This window comes from Pinus tabuliformis, chromosome 8 (assembly GCF_031772625.1).
Source record: "Pinus tabuliformis cultivar Carrire ecotype Pingquan chromosome 8, CPIR1, whole genome shotgun sequence".
Taxonomy (NCBI): domain Eukaryota; kingdom Viridiplantae; phylum Streptophyta; class Pinopsida; order Pinales; family Pinaceae; genus Pinus; species Pinus tabuliformis.
Window position 1 is genome coordinate 1,314,925,104 of NC_142294.1, and position 13,082 is coordinate 1,314,938,185.

The 13,082-nt window shown below is 32.2% G+C and overlaps 1 pseudogene; it reads left to right on the forward strand.

Annotated features, from left to right (window-relative positions):
* The first annotated feature begins 9,596 nt into the window (after nt 1-9,596).
* LOC149240314 (DEAD-box ATP-dependent RNA helicase 15 pseudogene) lies at nt 9,597-11,083 on the forward strand (annotated as a pseudogene).
* Nucleotides 11,084-13,082: the final 1,999 nt, after the last annotated feature.

Here is a 13,082-nt window from a genome sequence, read left to right on the forward strand (position 1 = left end):
AAAATAGATCAAGAAAACATAAAGGGGCTAATCTATGGGAAGGAGAGAACATCTTAACAAGAAACCCACCATGGAGTAAAAAATGAAACATAATAACCCAAGAAAGTAACAAAGGTGACTATGTCTATGTACTAGACATCAAATGGACTAAACACATTCATATGTCTAGAATTAGGTAAGAGACTACACAATAAGAAAATAAAAATGACAATAATATTTATTAATATGATGGAAGGCATCATGGTCATATTTAGGATTTGATGTCAAGGTTGATAAATACATACAATTTATTATTATCTTAGTATAATTTAAATCTATGCATGTTCGTTTCACGTATATAGGTTAGTATATAACTCATTTTCTTTTTTTTTGGTAGGTAAGTACCAACGGGGGATTTGAACCAGTGACCTAGTGCAAGGAGTGCTTTAACAGTGCACCCATTCACTATCAATCCAAAGTCCCATGGGTAGTTATATAATTCATTTCATTATCTATATATATATATATATATATATATATATATATATATATATATATATATATATATATATATATATATATATATATATATATATATATATATATATAATTATAATTAATTAATTAATAATTAATTAATTTTAATGATAAACAAGTAACAACAATTATATTTTTTTGTTGACATGACAACTATCATTTAATACCATACATTATGAACACATTTTGATGAGATTTTTATCATCGCAAAATTCCATAAGTTCTTTAATACATTATTGTTATTGATATAACCAGTTAATACTATTTATTGAATATTTTCAAATAATACAATATGCATCAATGTAATGTTTCTACACATAGTCTTAAATTTTAAAGAATATTGCATATAGAAATCACCCTTATTTTTTGATATCCCTGTTTGTCAATGGAACTTGATTAGAATCATTATGGATGGATAGTGGGTGTTCTACTACATCCATGTTCCATAGATAATTTAACTTAAAATGTGTTATTTCTAGTAATTTAATATGATGAATTCTAGTATTATGTTTGCAGTTTTGAAATTTGGTTTTGAAATTTATTTAATGGTAGTAATTATTTGTTCATGGTTTTTATTTACTTCATCTAATTGAAAAATTAATCTAAAGAACATAATTGTTCTTAAAACTTTCATTGCTTCAGCAATTAGATATTGAATAATAATGAAATTTAAGATTTATAACCATTAACAAAACAACATTTAAATATAGAATGATAAATATTGTATTTATATAATGTTTTAAATAATGAAAAGATAGTGGAAGTTATGCCACCTTCTTGAAGATAACGTATGTTCACATCACATATTATGAGTGCTTTGATTTTACCCATTTTTCTATATGGTGTGGACATGTTACTCACTATCTTCTAGAGGGGAAATATATATAAATACAATAAGAGAATATCCACTCATAATCAAAGAATATACTTAGAAATTTAAATTTATATTTTAGAAAAATCTCGTTTCTCATCAATAAGTAAGACCATAATTCTTACAATAATACACTAGAGTTCTTGAACACATTTTTCAATGCATCATGATCCACATTACAACAATCTAAAATGTATCATCAAGAGAACCTTGATCTGATATAAGAGTGGGTGGAAATTATGAAATAGGTTTGGATATAATGGGGGCAATTTTTGAAATTTTAAGAAGCATTTATTGAAGATATTTGGAAACTAACAAATTATTATAAAATTGGTATTGAAGTTTGTATAGCTACTAGCATACATAACATTCATTCTAGGAATTTCCCATGCTCTTGATGAATCTAACCCATAAAGGGAACCTTAGCACTATTTCCTTATCCTCAAGAGCTATGGATCCAACATATTCAACTCCCACACTAATCAAAAGGCATATTTGTTTTGAACTTGTCCTCATAACTACTACACTCGATGATGGATTAACTACCTTAGCAGTTGCTAGTGCATCTGCACAATAGGGTGGTGTTCTCCTATCTCAAGTTGGGTGGCTTGGAAAGAAAGCATTTTTAGTACAAATCAAGCTTCAACTCTCTTGTATCACCCAGACTATTGGGATGGTGATCCATCCTACCCTGCATTAAATTGTAGACATGTATATCTGAGCAACATTCTCATGTTGTTGGTTGATATATAGGTGGTTTCAGTAATCTAGATTGAAAATTTTTCCATGCCTTGTCCTAACTTGAGGTGAAATTCATGTAGGAAAGTGTGTCTAGGTGGTGGTTATTCTCTAATGGCTATGCGATAAATCCTTCTTGCTTTGATTAATTTATACTAGTTATTTTCATCTTAATTATGCACTAGATAAGTTGCATCATTCTATTTTGCCTTCTCTTATTATTGTGATTAGTTGTATTATTTAAAATAATCTTGTAATACAATTATTGTATATTTTAACTATGAATCATTTATATATGAGTTTTGAGATGGGCCTAAGATATAAAACTTCGTACTAAAAATTGATATGTACAGTTATGAATTGTTTATATAAATTTTGAGATGGGTCTGAGATATAAAACTGGGTACAAATTCTTAATTTGCAGGGTTATAATTAAATTATAAATTGATATCAGTAAAGTGACATTGTTAAATAAATTATTGTGTGGGTGAGTCAAAAGATTTTATGATAATAAATATAAAATAAATTTATTATTTTTATATTTATTAAATATAATAAATTTATAAAAATAGATATTATGAAATATTTTTGTTCATTTTAAAAAGCTTTATATATGATGATAAATTAATTATCATTAAAAAAATCAGTGAATTAAATTGCTATATTGTAACAGAGGAGTTGAAGGATTAAAGTTTAGGAAATATATAACATGATTCAACTATTTTTAAGTTTGAATTTATTCATTTGTTTTTTAAATTAATAACTTATCATCGTAATTACTTGAAAAAAAAACATCTTTATAAAATGAGAATTTAAATTTATATAGTGGTAAATTTTAAAAATTTAACACAAAAAACATATTTTAAAAAATCAAAATCAAAGAAACAATCATTAAGGGACTTATCTTTATCCTACAACACCTTACCAAAGGACACAATTCCTTGCAGCTAAGCACCTGGCTAAGCATTTGTCACTTCTTTGCAATGAAGCACCTGGCTAAGCACTTGTTTCTGTCCCACGAATAAACTTGACATCAAAAAAGTTATAGATAAAAAATGTTGTGTTAAGGAATATTGGTCCATCATTGTTATTAATTGCATGTAAGAAGAATTGAAAATCTAATATTGAACAATAAGAGTGCTAGGAACGTTGCAATTTTAACATATGGTGGTTGTTTCATGGATTGTTTCTACATGTTCACGAGGAAATCCACCATTGTTAGACTGGGGAATAAGAATGAAAATAGCTCTAGATGGGGCCAGAGGTCTTGAATACCTTCATGAAAATATTACTCCACAAGTGATACCAAGATTTTAAGGCCAACAACATCCTACTTGACAAAAATTATAATGCCAACGTGTCTGATTCTGGGCTAGCAAAGTTTGCTTCTAAAAAGTTGAATGGTGAAATATCCACTTGAATTTTAGGAACTAGGGATATTTTTACCCAAAGTAAGTTTCTTAACGTACATTAAATGATATTCTTTGACATCAGTAGTAGAAAATGGCTAAATTTACAAGTTTATTCCCTAACATCTCATCACTTGATACAAATTTCACTACAGGTATGCTTTGACATGACATCTGACAACAAAATCAGATGTTTACATCTTTGGTGCTGTGATTTTAGAGCTTTTGATAGGTCATGTACTTATAGACATACTCGTCTCTTGGGTATTTATTATTTATCTATATTGTTCTCTTGTATTATGTATTTTTTAAAGTATCCTTTATTGATCTACAAAATTTGAGCCTAAACTGTTCATTTAATGGGAAAATAATTCATAGTTTAGTTGATCAATAATATAGCTTCTTGAGTCCATTGAAGTTTTCAAATTTTGGTCAACATGTCCCCCTTGACAATGGAGCAAATCTGATCTTTTATTTTGAGCTGGTGAGCATTAGGGATCAAACATAAGCCCATGTCTTTAGGCAATTGTGTTCATTCTTGGGAGGATGGCACTGGAAAATGAAAATTAGACTTTGTTAACAACTAAAGGACTTGGTTGTCCATTTTAGCGCCTTCTTTGACTACCTGCAATATCTCAACTAACTAGTTAAATCATAGGAACCTTCCCTGCCAGAAGAAGGACAACCTTGTTGAATTTAAAATTGGATCAGTTTCTTATATCAAATTCCTAGGAATATAAACTAATCATTAAGTGCATGGGATAACAAAAAAATTGTTGTAGCCAAAGCCATGTATTGGAATGTTGCCAATGTATGCATTATGGTTGGTTTTACTGTTGAAACATTCTATGAACCTTGAAAGATATTGAGTGACTTTGCACCTTGCAGAAGGTTTCAATCAGATGGCTACAAGATTCTCTAGCTTTTGAAGAGAGTTATAACTAGTTGATTGGAGCACTCTGTTGGGTAAGAAGTCACTTCCAAATACATTTTCTCTAGCATTTCCTAACCATTTGAAGGCCTAACGTTTTATTGCCTGACTAAATAATTCCCCTCCATTGATCACTTCTAGATACCTAGTTTTACTTTTAATATATACTTGGTCTTTCTGCATACTTTGTTTAGTGGAATCTTTACTTTCTTTTGTCAGGATTTTCCATACCTTGGTGATAGAGAGAAGGTCATGCAACTACTCGGTCTTGTTATGGAAGGGTAGTACTCAAAGAAGGAACTAATACAGGTACCTAAAGTTCATTTTAGAAAACTCAATATCTTCATGTCTCTGTGTATTTTCTTGATGTGTGAGAATGACCTTGTGACTTTGAAGCCTATACATTTGGTGCATCATGCAGGTTACATCCATTGCAGCAATGTGTGTTCAATTAGAAGCAGATTATCGACCTCTAATGACTAATGTAGTTCAATCCTTGATTCCCCTTGTGAAACAACATACTGGTACTAGAGTGACAAGCTCTCCCAAATTCTACCATCATATTGTCACTATCAAATCTTCTTCAGTTGATAGTGGAAACAGTGGAACAAGCCTTAATAGCCCAAGAATAATGACTTCAACCAAGTACTGGAATTTTTTATACACAACTAAACCACAACCATCTTATGTTTCGGGTCCCAGTATAGGATTTTGAATACATATATAACGCAATGATGAATCATCCATCCAATTGGGAAGAAGATATACACCTCTATCTTCAAAGGGTTGAGGGTTGGTCCTTGCCAAATTACACAATTAAGAGGCCTATTCCCATGCTCTTGATGAATCTAACCCAGAAAGGGAACCTTAGCACTATTTCCTTATCCTCAGGAGCTATGGATCCAACATATTCAACTCCCACACTAATCAAAAGGCATATTTGTTTTGAACTTGTCCTCATAACTGCTACACTCGATGATGGATTAACTACCTTAGCAGTTTCTATTGCATCTGCACAATAGGGTGGTGTTCTCCTATCTCAAGTTGGGTGGCTTGGAAAGAAAGCATTTTTAGTACAAATCAAGCTTCAACTCTCTTGTATCACCCAAACCATTGAGATGGTGAATCTATCCTACCCTGCATTAAATTGTAGACATGTACATCTGAGCAACATTCTCATGTTGTTGGTTGATATATAGGTGGTTTCAGTAATCTAGATTGAAAATTTTTCCATGCCTTGTCCTGACTTGAGGTGAAATTCATGTAGGAAAGTGTGTCTAGGTGGTGGTTATTATCTATTGGCTATGTGATAAATCCTTCTTGCTCTGATTAATTTATACTAGTTATTTTTATCTTAATTATGCACTAGATAAGTTGCATCATTCTATTTTTCCTTCTTTGATTATTGTGATTAGTTGTGTTATTTAAAATAATCTTGTAATACATTTATTGTATATTTTAACTTTGAATCATTTATAGATGAGTTTTGATATGGGCCTAAGATATAAAACTTTGTACTAAAAATTGATATGTACGAATTGAATTGTTTATATAAATTTTGAGATGGGTTTGAGATATAAAATTGGGTACAAATTCTTGATTTGCAAGGTTATAATTAAATTATACATTGATATCAGTAAAGTGACATTGTTAAATAAATTATTGTATAAGTAAGTTAAAAGCTTTTATGATAATAAATATAAAATAAGTTTATTATTTTAAATTTATTAAATATAATAAATTTATAAAAATAAATATTATGAAAAAAAATTGTTCATTTTAAAAAGCTTTGTATGTGATGATAAATTAATTATCATTAAAAAATCAGCGAATTAAATTGCTATATTGTAATGGAGAAGGTATAACATGATTCAACTATTTTTAAGTTTGAATTTATTCATTTGTTTTATAAGTTAATAAATTATCATCGTAATTACTTGGAAAAAAAACATCTTTATAAAATGAGAATTTAAATTTATGTAGTGGTAAATTTTAAAAATTTAACACAAAAGACATATTGTAAAAAATCAAAATCAAATAAACAATCATTAATGGACTTATCTTTATTCTACAACACCTCACCAAATGACACAATTCCTTGTACCTAAGCACCTGGCTAAGCATTTGTCACTTCTTTGCAGCGAAGCACCTGGCTAAGCACTTGTTTCTGTCCCGTGAATAAACTTGACATCAAAAAAATTACATATAAAAAATGTTGTGTCAAGGAATATTGGTCCATCATTGGTATTAATTGCATGTCGATTGTATAAATATATATTTGATTTTTATTATAGTTAATATATATTATCAATTTGTTTGTATTGAGCAAGGTGTATGCAATATTATATTAACGTAATATTAGTATATGTGAATGCTATAAAGGTACATTGATATTATGTAAATAATTGTATAGTTAAATTGTGTGCACTTGATGATGCCATGGGAGTTAGCAATTTATTTTTATTATTTTTAGATTTGCAACTAAACCATATTTCAATTTCTTCATATCCAAGAACCAATAGTTAATTCAATAATTTTTTTGAAAGGGAATTAGCTTTTGAGTTTCATGTAGACAAGAAATAAAGATATTGAGTTAAACAACAAATATTATTCTTTTCACATCCTCAAAAATAAGACTCAATCATATAGTTCTTCCTAAATTTCCCCAACATTTAATGAATAATCACCAAAGAATCCCATATTTGAATATTGGACACACCTATCTTTGTAAACATTGAATGTGTTGTTTGTAAGATCTCTTGTATATGTAAGTTTAATAATATGGTATATGTAAGTTTGGACCGGCATGCAAGTTTAGTCATCCAATGATAGGTCTTTCTTATAGCCTTCTTACCTTTCAACATTTCCAGTATGATAAGATTGGTGATTGATACATTCCGGTGAAATTTTAGATCATTTTCATAAATCCTTTAGAGTTAAGGTGTTGAGCATTACCTTCATCTTGAACATATTCTGGAATATTAGACTGGTTGGAATCTCTTTGAAACATAACATATGATAAAAAAGAAACGTCAATAAAGAAACAAAATTGCATAGAATTCTTACTTCTTTCTTATATGTTGTTTCCTACGATATCGCCTTACAATGTTTCCTTTGCAACATGTGGTAGTTTAAATATTATAAAATAATGGCGTAGTCTAACTTATAAATGAAATAGACTTTTTCACAAGAATCTATTAAAATAATTTCAAGAAAGAATGTGATATTTTGTTATAATAATTTCAAGAAAGAATGTGATTTTTTTGTTATTTAAAATGCATTTTTGAATGCATAAATGGATATGGGGCACTCCAATTTTACAAATTAAGCAACTTAAACTCAAGTTTTTTAAAATCTCTAAGAGTTCGATTAAAATTAACTAGAAAAAATGTCATGAAAAATGTCATTTCATCTATAAGTTAGACTGCGGCTAAAATAATTAAGCTACATTTCAATTAATTAAGGTGTAGTCTAACTTATATATGAAACAGTCTTTTTCATCAAGCTATATGATTTCGAGAAAGATTTGATTTTTTTTGTTTAGAGGGGTTTTTTAGGGTGTTGAATCTATTTATGCATTAAAAATGTATTTTAAACAACAAAAAATCACAAACTTTCTTAAAATCGTATTGTCACATTCCAATGAAAAAGGTTATTTTGTCTATAAATTAAACTGCACCATTAATTAATGTTTAATAAAATTTATTTTTGTTATTATTAGTCCTCTCCACCATTAGTTAATGGTTAATAAGATTTATTTTTGTTATTATTAGTCCTTTGCAAGTCAATACTTTAATAATCGGTTTGTTTGTTGACCACTATTAGTTTAGCATTAATCAATGCAACTTATAATGTTATAAATATTTATTTTCCAATTATTTTAAACTAGCATTTGCACCAGATGTTGCAAAAGAAACGCCGTAAGGCATAAAGTGCGGAAGAATAACAACATAAACATGTGAATGGACTACTTGCAAATCTATTCCAAACACCAAAATTTCAGCCTTTTACTTGCAAATGGCTTCCAACTAACAAAATTTCAACTTTTTACTTGCAAATTGATTCCAAACACTAAAACTCCATAAGCCGGAATAAATTTCAACTTTTTACTTGCAAATTGATTCCAAACACTAAAACTCCATAAGCCAGAATTGGTGATTTGAAATGAAAAATGCGAACAAAGAAATGATGGATGACTAATCTTAAGACAAGTTTCTACATTGAAATCGCAGAATGGGAAATCGTGTGGGAAGCAGTGGTGGTTATCTCTGCATCAGGTAGTTGATTTATAAGAACATCATCCCCATTAAAGGCAGAAATTACCGATGTCATAGGCACAACAGCAAGTGCTACCAACAGGGCATGCATAACAGTCATCGCACTTTGCTGGAGGTGTGACTGGAGAGGGAGGGGAAAAGTATTCAGACAGAGATCACACTGACTTTTAACCGGAGAAAAACCCTCAGGAATTGAACAAATCCAATTTATATTCATAAAAGACATGCATTTGCACGCTTGTCATTTGTGGCTTCCAGTTTAAGTTTCTACAATGATATATTGTTAATTCTCTGTTCGGCTTGGTCTCCATTATTCACGCACCATTTTTGCGTTTTCAAACTTCAGGGAGATGACAAGTGTAAAAGAAGTCTTAACTATCAAACAAGGTAAATGTAATGTTCAGTTCTCTCAAATGTACTTTAAATATCACCCTATGAAGTTGTCACCAATTTGAATGAGATGGGTATGTCTGTTGAACCTTAATTTATATAATTTCTGAGAGTGCTTTGAGACACACATGGCTGGTTTTCTGCATCATTATTTCATCTTTTACAGCAATAAAACCTCTTATGCTATTTCATCATAAAGTTGCGCTTGTGCTTCATATTTTTAGTGAAAATGGCAAAACAAGGAGTAGACAATGTGGAAGAGTTGAAGGAAGAGATTTATAATGAAGAGCTCCTGGACTATGAAGAAGAGGAATTGGACGCACAAGCATTGGAGGAACATTTTTCCACTGATGAAGCCTCCAAGAAAGGTTATGTGGGATTTCCCACTGAAGCCAGAGCTCCTTCGAGCAATTGTGGACTCTGGATTTGAACATCCCTCAGAAGTTCAGCACGAGTGCATTCCTCAAGAGATTCTGGGCATGGATGTACTCTGTCAGGCCAAATTTGGAATGGGTAAAACAACAGTTTTCGTGCTTTTAACTCTGCAGCAGATCGAACCCACAGAAGGCCAAGTCTCTGCCCTAGTTTTGTGCCATACTAGAGAATTGGCATACCAGATATGCCATGAATTTGAGAGGTTTATGACTCATCTGAAAGAATTGAAGGTTGTTGTATTCTATGGAGGCCTGCCTATCAAAACTCACAAGGCAATATTAAAAAATGAATCCCCCCAAATAGTTGTTGGGACCCCTGGAAGGATTCTGGCATTGGCAAAAGACAATGATCTCAGTCTGATAAATATAAGGCATTTTATTCTGGATGAATGTGACAAATGCTGGAATCTTTGGACATGAGGAGAGATGTATAGGCCATTTTCAAGATGACCCCTCATGACAAGCAGGTCATGATGTTTTCAGCCACACTGAGCAAGGAAATCAGGCCTGTCTGCAAGAAATTCATGCAGGATCCTATGGAGATATATGTTGATGAGGCCAAGCTCACACTTCAAGGTCTAGTTCAGCACTATATAAAACTGGCTGAGGTAGAAAAGAACAGGAAGCTGACTGATTTGCTGGATGTCCTGGATTTCAACCAGGTGGTTATATTTGTGAAGAGTGTGAAAAGGGCTTCTGAGCTATCCAAGCTGCTGGTGGGGTGCATCTTTCCTTGCACCTGCATTCATTCTGGAATGCAGCCGGATGAAAGACTGATGAGATACAAAAGTTTCAAGGAGGGGAGTAAGAGGCTTCTGGTTGCAACTGATCTGGTAGGCAGGGGAATTGACATTGAAAGAGTTAATATTGTTATCAACTATGACATGCCTGAGTCTGAAGATACTTATTTGCACAGGGTTGGAAGGGTTGGACGGTTTGGCACAAAGGGTTTTGCAATTACCTTTGTCTCTTCTACTTCTTCATCAGAGGAGGATGTGCTGAAGCAGGTTCAAGAACGTTTTGCAGTTGATATCAAGGCACTCCCAGCACATATAGAAGCATCAACATACATGCCATCATGGCCATTGAAATCTGCTCTGGTGTCTGCAATAATTATCCTTCTCATTCATCTCAGTTTTGGCATGGTCTGATTTTGTTTTCTATTCATAAAAACACAGCAGATTCATAAAATTGAAAGGAACAATGGCCATCAAGGCATTTGTAGACAGACCATCACAATTTCAGTCTTATCCACGACTAAGACGTATTTGGTTTTTCTATGAGAGCCATGCATGTTTTCTTCTATTTGTCCTAATTATACAAAAACCCATGTTTTGAGCTACAAATTTTACAACAAATTTGGATTTAGTGCGATTAAAAAGCAATCGATGGGAAAAATGATCATATTATCAAGTCATCAATGTCTATAATGGTCAAAATTGAAGATATATGTCTGGAATATCCCAAAAATTTACAATAAAATCTTTGAAATATGCACATCAAGGAGCTTCCTTCTCACTAGTTATTATGAGTGGAACTTCAACCAATCTTGCACCCTTGCAAGGAATGTTCAGTTAGATTTTGGATGAAAGTAGTCATGTTATTCCACAGAAGCATGCTGTGGATATTGCAAAAGCCAACATTACAATGGTTGGATTACAAGAGGTTTCAAAACCTTGAATTTTACCTTTGCGATGTCTTTAGTTTTGTAATGTCATCTAAAAGTATAATGAAGGAAAGTATCCCTCATTCTTCTTATATTGGGCACTCCACAGATCAACATGGATTAGAAGCCACCTCTTAAACCACGGTCTACTGAATTAATATTGAATGTGCAGGAAAGAGCAATTGATGCTTCTAGACATGCTATGCTGATAGCGAAAATGAGCATGGAAACAAACATTGGAGATATTGACAAAACTGGTCGATTAGTAGAGGAACCTGTAACGCTTGAAAAATTGGCTCAGCTTACTCCGGAGGCCACCTATTATCGAAATCTTAATGACTTAGCATTTGTTATGTAAAAAATTATCGAAATCTTAATGACTTAGCATTTGTTATGTAAAAATATAAACTATATTTTTTTAGATACATTGCAAGTTGCAGCAACATTAACAGCTTTCGATTTCAAATTCTCTATCTACTATTGCTGGGCAGCAATCTAGAGAAAACTCTGTACCCCAACATCCAGTATGTTTGAAACCTGTTCGGATCAGACACTGATGTATCCAGGGTAATGTTAGTGTTTTCTCTTTATTTTCTAGTTTTGAAAGACATTTTGTTTATTCATTTTTTTCTTCAATGATTCTTTATATGTCACAATTCTTCTCGATTATTAGTTTCTGACTTGAGGTAAAATATTATGCCCGAAAGTCACCATTGTACAAGTCACTTTTCATCTTTTTAAAAAAACCTTCTGATTGTGATTATGTTCTTTTAGGTTTTAGTCTCTAAAGCTCTTCCATTGGATCCTTTATTCAACGTGCAAGTTGGCTCTCTGATCTGCAGTACATATTTTTTATTTATTTCATGAGTGCGCTGTAAATCTGTGGTTAACATTGTGTTTCACACGAATGGGCAAAAATAAGATGTAAGATGGTGGCATTTACAATAATCTTGTATGCATAAACAATTTGACAGAAAACAGGTTTCATACAGATCCATCCTACAACAGCTCTGAAAATATTTTGGACATTTTATTGACTGCTGGATTTTAAGCCAGAATATTATTGGAGTTTGACTGTTTTGACCGATTCAGTCTCTAATAAGTTCTCCCATCACTGAAGAAAATGTGGATCATACAATCCGGATCGCATAGAGAAGAAACCGTGATCTTGTTTGGCAGCTAGTCTTTCAACTTGAGTTGCAAAATGTGGGTTTGCATGAGTAAGCTTGGGCATATGAACTCCAAATGGATCATTCTTGCTCTATAAATACCAATAAATCTTGGATGAGTATCAAAGGTCAACAGTTTAACACTCCAACCTTAAAACCCTAAAAGGCTACCTGAAATATGAGTTGTGAGAATTAAAGTAAACCAAATGGAACTTCAATATGTCAATCACACTATAACAAGGGTCTTTCACTTGCAAATCTATTCCAAACAACAAAATTTCATCCTTTTACTTGCAAATCGCTTTCAAATAACAAAATTTCACCCTGTTGAAACAGAGGAGATTACCCTGGAAAGCATACCCATCTAAACCCTGTTCAGTGGTATCTGGATGCCAATGTTCTAGGAGAAACTGAGTGCGTAGAAAGTAACAGAGATGGCGAAGTCTGTTGCATTTCATTCCTGAAATAAAACATAGCAGAAAAGGAGCTGAATCTCCTTTCCCACAACAACAGTTGCTTTCAGATTGCCTGTCCTCCACCACACCCACGACATTCGAATTTAAGCGTTCGATGCAGAGAGTGTGAAAGCAAACACTGCAGATGATCCATGGAAGTAGGGTCGAGCTAGGGCAAGGGTGAGGTCTCCACTCCGAGAAGCCCCGGGAAGGAAAGCTGAGCCAA